This window comes from Pelophylax lessonae (genome assembly GCF_965119305.1).
Source record: "Pelophylax lessonae genome assembly, chromosome: 3".
Taxonomy (NCBI): Eukaryota; Metazoa; Chordata; class Amphibia; order Anura; family Ranidae; genus Pelophylax; species Pelophylax lessonae.
In genome coordinates this window covers 629958414-629965803 of record NC_138770.1, presented here as the reverse complement: position 1 = coordinate 629965803, position 7390 = coordinate 629958414, and the positions used below count along the sequence as shown (strand labels likewise).

General features: G+C 45.3%; 1 pseudogene across 1 annotated transcript in view; it reads left to right on the top strand.

The window, feature by feature from the left end:
* The first annotated feature begins 705 nt into the window (after positions 1 to 705).
* Positions 706 to 7390, top strand: part of LOC309550200 (GTP-binding nuclear protein Ran-like) — a 75060-nt pseudogene continuing 68375 nt past the window's right edge. The window contains exon 1 of the transcript in view: positions 706 to 772. The product of the transcript in view is annotated as a GTP-binding nuclear protein Ran-like (transcript). The remainder of the gene's footprint in view (positions 773 to 7390) is intronic.

Here is a 7390-nt window from a genome sequence, read left to right as displayed (position 1 = left end):
TGGAACTCCGCTTTAAAGACTAAGCCTTTTCTGACACTTGCTGCTGACAAGTTAAAATCAGTATTTTTTTCTGGAAAATTACTTAGAACTAGGGCTGATTGATAGTCGATGTGATATCGACTATCATTCTGCGGGCGTGGGCGATATTCATATCGCCGAAGACACGATATTTAGCATTAGCATTAGGCAGGGCGAAGTCGGGACTCAGGGGGAGGACTCACAGTGCTGGTAGCCGATCGGAACTCCGCCCCTCCAGCCCGATGCAATCCAGCCCTCCCAGCTCCCAGCTCTGCCTCTGGTCTCCAGCCGACCATTACTCCGCCCTGCTCCGCCCATTGTCTCTTCATTGTATCTATTTACAAAACATTACAGCCTTATCCCGCCCTCGTGCGCACCCTCGATGCAGCCAGAGACAATGGGCGGTGCAGGGCGGAGTAATGGTCGGCTGGAGACTAGAGGCAGAGCTGGGAGGGCTGGATTGCATCGGGCTGGAGGGGCGGAGTTCCAATCACAGCCGAAAGCATGGGAAACCCATATTGACACAACACCGCACGCGGCGGAACACTAACACAAGCCGCACATTGTTGTGCACGTGCGGACAGCCCGGATCACGGAAGACACCGGACTGGGGGGCACCCGACCCTACCGCACACGTTACCCAGGTGACCACTGTTTACATGGCAAAGGGGAGGAGCCGCACATAACATGCAGATACTCAGTGGGCGTCATACCTTGTGCCTGCTTCGGGCCCACAGCTCCTCCGTCTCCGCAGGTGAGAATCACAGGAGGTCACCGGCGGCTACTCCTACCACCACTGTGAGTCCCGACTGCACTGTCAATATCGCGATATATATCGTTTAAAACCAAATATCGCAATGTACTTTTTTTTCTCAATATCGTGCAGCCCTACTTAGAACCCCCAAACATTATATATATTATTTTAGCAGAGACCCTAAAGAATAAGAGGCATTATTGCTCCTTTTTACATCTAAATACAACAAACACTGTGTATAATGAGCTATGTTTCATATTATCTACTTTATTGTTTAACACATCGAAATTTAAGTCTACGTCTACTATATGTACTTACTTACTGTTACCTTTTATGCTCCTAGTCTGAGCTCTGGTGTTTTCTGGACTATCGAGAAAGGCATTTGGACCGAAACGCGTCTAGTCCGATCCAGACACCTCAGACCCTCGCGGTTCCAAGACGTATTTATGACCATGTTTTTATCATACATGTTATTCTTGTTTGTGTATATTTCATTTTTGTAATATTTGTAATAAAAAATTTATATATTCTCATACTCAAGTCCTGGTTCTTGCCGTTCAAAGTCCCAAACCTCAGGGGTTCTCCATTGTTCAATATTTACTAGGGATGTTGGCAAGATTCCAGGTTTAAACACAGACTCCGAATTTATTCTCCTAAAGAATAAAATGGCGGTCGTTGCAATATTTTATGTCACACTGTATTGGCGCAGCGGTCTTTCAAAGGCAATTTTTTGGGGAAAAAATACACTTCAATGAATTTTAAAAAAAAAAACTCAAGAGTAAAGTTAGCCCAATTTTCATGTATAATGTGAAAAATGATGTTACGCTGAGAATCGTGATCTTTACTCTAAGAAAAACAATTGTGATTCTCATTTTATCCAGAATTGTGAAGCTCTACTACAAACCCGCCCCCCCCCCTCCCCGAAACCGCTACTAGTGCCTTCCTGTTGTGGTAAAACACCCCTCCCCCTCTAATTTCTTGTAGAAGCATCACAGGCCAAGCTGCAGTTTCTAAAGCAAGCAAAGTCCTTTCTTGTATTAACAGAGGCACGGACTCCTGAGAGAGAGATATCATTTTGCCCCTGTACAAATCATTAGTAAGACCTCATCTGGAATATGCAGTTCAGTTTTATGCACCAGTTCTTAAAAAGGATATCTGGGAACTGGAGAAAGTGCAGAGAAGGGCAACCAAACTGATAAGAGCATGGAGGAGCTCAGCTATGAGAAAAGATTAGAGGAACTGAATTTATTCTCTCCTGAGAAGAGGAGATTAAAGGGGGATATGATCAACATGTATTAATACATAAGGAATCCATATAGAAAACTTGGTGTTTGGACAAGGGGGCACTCTTTACGTATAAAGGAAAACAGATTTTGTCTCCAAATACGGAAAGGTTTCTTCACCGTAAGAGCTGTGAAAATGTGGAATAGACTCCCTCCAGAGGTGGTTCTGGCCAGCTCACTAGATTGCTTTAAAAAAGGTCTGGATTCTTTTCTGGGTGTACTTAATATACAGTAAGTGGACACTAAATTTTTTTTTTAAGGTAAAGTTGATCCAGGGAATATCAGATTGCCTCTCGGAGGATCAGGAAGGAATTTTTTTCCCCTGCTGTAGAAAATTGGATCATGCTTTGCTGGGTTTTTTGCCTTCCTCTGGATCAACTGTGTGTATAGGATTGTGTATATGGGATTGTATGGTTGGGTTTTCAATACTGTTTTTTTTTTTTTTTTTTCATTTTGTTGGTTGAACCAGATGGATTTGTGTCTTTTTTCAACCTAACTAACTATGTAACTATGTAAGACAGGAAGTCAGGGAAAGTTTCCCTAATGGGGTCACAGGCAGAAATAACAACAAGACAGAAATTTACCCTTTCCAAGTCTATTTAAAACAAAAAAAAATAAGGTCCGGTGCTAGTAAAACATAATAGCACTGCATAAATATAGAGGAGATTAAACCAGCCGCCGTTGACAGAAGGTTATTTTGGGGTCTGTATTTCTTCCAATGTTACTTCTTATTTTTCTTTCTTTGTCTTCTACTTTGAACTTTCGTCTAACATCTCCGTATTCATTATTCATTGTGAAATATGAAAAATCAGAATCACCATCTCACCACATTTGTATCCATTATTTTGACATAGTGTGTTGTTTTCGATTTTCAGAGTAGATACGCCGTCTCAAACCTGACTTCTCTAATTGGCTGCCTTTACCGAGCAAAACGCTTTGTGTCATCATCTGTGTAGACATAAATCGTGCCTTTTATCACATAGCGTAATAACGGCGTCTTGCCTGAGCCAAGATATCATTTAGGGTTTGATGATACTTAATCTCTGAAGCTTAATATTTACAGGCAGAACTAGGCGCACGACCAGAAAACGGAGCCGGTTCCCACAATATGGCAGATGAAAGGTAAAGAACAGATGTGACATTAACGTGTCTGATTTAATGATCGGTACAGATGAAAAGCGCAGGGCAAGGCGGTTGTCAGTTTTACCGATACTTGTATGATTAACGCCGACGTACTTCACAACAATGCTAAATTGGATGCACATAGTACATCACGGCTTAAACGTTTTTTAAATACTTTCCATAAAAAATTGTTCTAAGTAAAGGTCTTTGAGCATATTCAAATGCAATGAGAAATGCAATGTAAAGTATCCAGAAAAACAAGAAATCAGCAAAATGTCTTCACTGAGCGGGACTAGCAGGTAACGCAAAAACTCAACATTCTCATTATTTCTGAATAAAAAAAAAAAATACTAAATTCTGTACAATAATTATTTCTGCTGAAACATCAGTTTACTGAAATCCATCAAATTCAATGAAGAGCTCAGCAACAATAGACCTTCTTCCAAAAAGGTTCCGTATGAAACCTGTCATTATTCTTACATTAGATTTAAACCCTAGCTGGATGGCATTTTGTTTGCTAAAATATTGTGTACCATAAGCCATTGTATATCTTTTTTTTATATAAATACTTGTTTTAAATTTTTGTTCACTTTTGTTTCACCTTTTTTTTTTTTACCTTGTTGTTTATCAGCACCAGGGCTGCTGTTAGAAACCACGGGGCCCCAAAACGACAAGCTGGCACGGGGCCCCATACAGACAATCTGACACAGGGCCCCATACAGACAACCTGACACAGGGCCCCATACAGACAACCTGACACAGGGCCCCATACAGACAACCTGACACAGGGCCCCATACAGACAACCTGACACAGGGCCCCATACAGACAATCTGACACAGGGCCCCATACAGACAATCTGACACAGGGCCCCATACAGACAATCTGACACAGGGCCCCATACAGACAACCTGACACAGGGCCCCATACAGACAATCTGACACAGGGCCCCATACAGACAACCTGACACAGGGCCCCATACAGACAATCTGACACAGGGCCCCATACAGACAACCTGACACAGGGCCCCATACAGACAATCTGACACAGGGCCCCATACAGACAACCTGACACAGGGCCCCATACAGACAAGCTGGCACAGGGCCCCATACAGACAAGCTGCCACAGGGCCCCATACAGACAACCTGACACAGGGCCCCATACAGACAAGCTGACACAGGGCCCCATACAGACAAGCTGGCACAGGGCCCCATACAGACAAGCTGGCACAGGGCCCCATACAGACAACCTGACACAGGGCCCCATACAGACAAGCTGGCACAGGGCCCCATACAGACAAGCTGCCACAGGGCCCCATACAGACAACCTGACACAGGGCCCCATACAGACAACCTGACACAGGGCCCCATACAGACAAGCTGGCACAGGGCCCCATACAGACAACCTGACACAGGGCCCCATACAGACAAGCTGACACAGGGCCCCATACAGACAAGCTGGCACAGGGCCCCATACAGACAAGCTGGCACAGGGCCCCCATACAGACAACCTGACACAGGGCCCCATACAGACAATCTGACACAGGGCCCCATACAGACAATCTGACACAGGGTCCCATACAGACAACCTGACACAGGGCCCCATACAGACAACCTGACACAGGGCCCCATACAGAGAAGCTGACACTGGGCCCCATACAGACAATCTGACACGGGGCCCCATACAGACAATCTGACACAGGGCCCCATACAGACAACCTGACACAGGGCCCCATACAGACAAGCTGACACGGGGGCCCATACAGACAAGCTGACACAGGGCCCCATACAGACAAGCTGACATGGGGCCCCATACAGACAAGCTGGCACGGGGCACCATACAGACAAGCTGGCACGAGGCCCCATACAGACAAGCTGGCACGGGGCCCCATACAGACAAGCTGACACGGGGCCCTATACAGACAATCTGACACAGGGCCCCATACACCCAATGCATCAGTTATGAACGAACACAGTGGGTGATCAGTATCGATCACTCATTGTGTCCCTTCAGGAAAGGAAGGGGCTGGTAAATGTGACATATTTATCTAACGCTTCCCCAAATCTCACTCTTGAAGGATCCCTTTGTGCGCTTGCAGCTTCCAGTGGGAAGAAGAGAAGAGAAGCCAGTAGCACTGCAGGAGTAGGGGGGCCTAGGCAGCAGGAGGAAATGTATGTTGTACAGGGATGGTAATCATTGTGGCAGGGGAGGGGGGGGGGCATTATCAGAACTGATCCTTTGTATGGCTCCCTCTGCTACAGCTGAAAGCCCATGGGGGTAGAGGAGAAGAAGCCATCTTTCAGCTGCTGCAGAGAGAGCCATTCAGGGGAATTGTTTCAATAATTGGCCCCCTGCCATACCAATCACCCTGCCTTCCCACATGCAATTCACCAATCACCTGGGCCCCCCTGCTGGCCCAGGCCCCATACAGGAGAACTGGTGGTACCCCCTTATCTATGGCCCTGATCAGCACTCCTAATCTTTTGCATCCTCTTTGCAGCCACTTCCAGTCTACATGCCCTTGGCAGTGGCTATAGGGCATTTCTCTGGGCGGGTTTCCTGATCGCACGCCCCAGACTTGGAAGTATCGGATCCCATACTAGGTACATAATCTGACGCAGCCATGCTACTTGCCAACCATATATCTAAGTCATACGGTTGGCAAGTGGTGAAAGAATGTTGTTGCAGATTCCTACCTGTTTCTGCTCTGAAGAAAATGCTGTTTGTTGGGTTATATCAATGTGCAAAGTGAATCTGAATGGGAGTGACTTTTTTTATTATTAAAGGGATTGTAAAGGCAGAAGTTTTTTTTTTTTTTTTTATCCTAATGAATTCCATGCATTAAGATAAAAAACCTTCTGTGTGCAGCAGCCCCACTCAGCCCCCCTCAGGCCCCCTAATACTTACCTGAGCCCATCTTTATCCAGCGATGTTGCAGGAGTATCTCAGCTGCCCGGGACTCTCCCCCTCCTCATTGGCTGAGACAGCAGCGAAGCCCCATTGGCTCCTGCTGCTGTCAATCAAAGTCAGTCAGCCAATCAGCTGAGAGAGGGGACAGGGCCGGGTCGCGGCTCCGTGTCTAAATGGACACAGGTAGCTGTGACTTGGGGCCCCCGTAGCAAGCTGCTTTCTGTAAGGCCACTCAACAGGAGGGAGGGGCCTGGAGCAGTGATGAGGGACCCGAGAAGACAAGGATCCAGGCTGCTCTGTGCAAAACCAACTGCACAGAGCAGGTAAGTACAACATGGTTGTTATTTAAAAAAATAAATAAAACGAGACCTTACAATAACTTTAATCAGCTAATATACTTGCAGTGTTCTAATGAGGAGATTTGCTGGTATGACATCCCTTTAGGAGTTATAATCCCTTTGGGAGAATCTCACCAAAAATGAAATTTATGTTGCAGAGGATGCCAATCAGTGAGCCAATCCCACAATCAGGAAATACAATTTCTGGGAAAATTCTTTACACCAGGCCTTCATGGTATATATACCTGTAGTTGTGCCTTACCTGTTACATAGTTACATAGTTAGTGAGGTTGAAAAAAGACATCAGTCCATCCAGTTCAACCTATGATGTGTGTGGGTTTGCTGTTAACTGTACATTGTATACCCCTGTATGTTGTGGTCTTTAAGGTGCCCATCTAATAGTTTTTTGAAACTATCAATGCTCCCTGCTGATACCACTGTTTGCGGAAGAGAATTCCACATCCTTACTGCTCTGACAGTGAAGAACCCCCTGCGTATTATATATGCCTTTCAGATTACCCTACACCCAAGGCATTGTAGTAAGTCAGCATTTCACCCCATACCCTCCAACCTCCACTCTTCCTGATTGGTTTGAGAAATCTCTATGTAAATACCTGGTTTAAATGTTTTTCTAGGCGGTCATATGAGCACAAAGCTCTGCCTGTATCTCCGTTCTGTGCAGCTGTTTGGTGTGAACTCTACCCCCGCGGACAACGCCTAAAGTTATGGACACCAGCAGATGACATCACTGCTCTATGTGGTTCAGCCCTGTTGTTGGCCCTCTAGAGAAGCTGGATCTATGATGATCATGTGACCACATAAAAAAAGTAAAAAAAAAGTATTTGCATTGAGATTTATTGTAAAATGTATGTGCGGCAAAGTGGATATTCTTTTTAACTCTAACCCTTTATAGTTTTTGTTTATTTCAATAAGGTATTTATTTTACTTTTCTTCCTTTTTTTTCTTA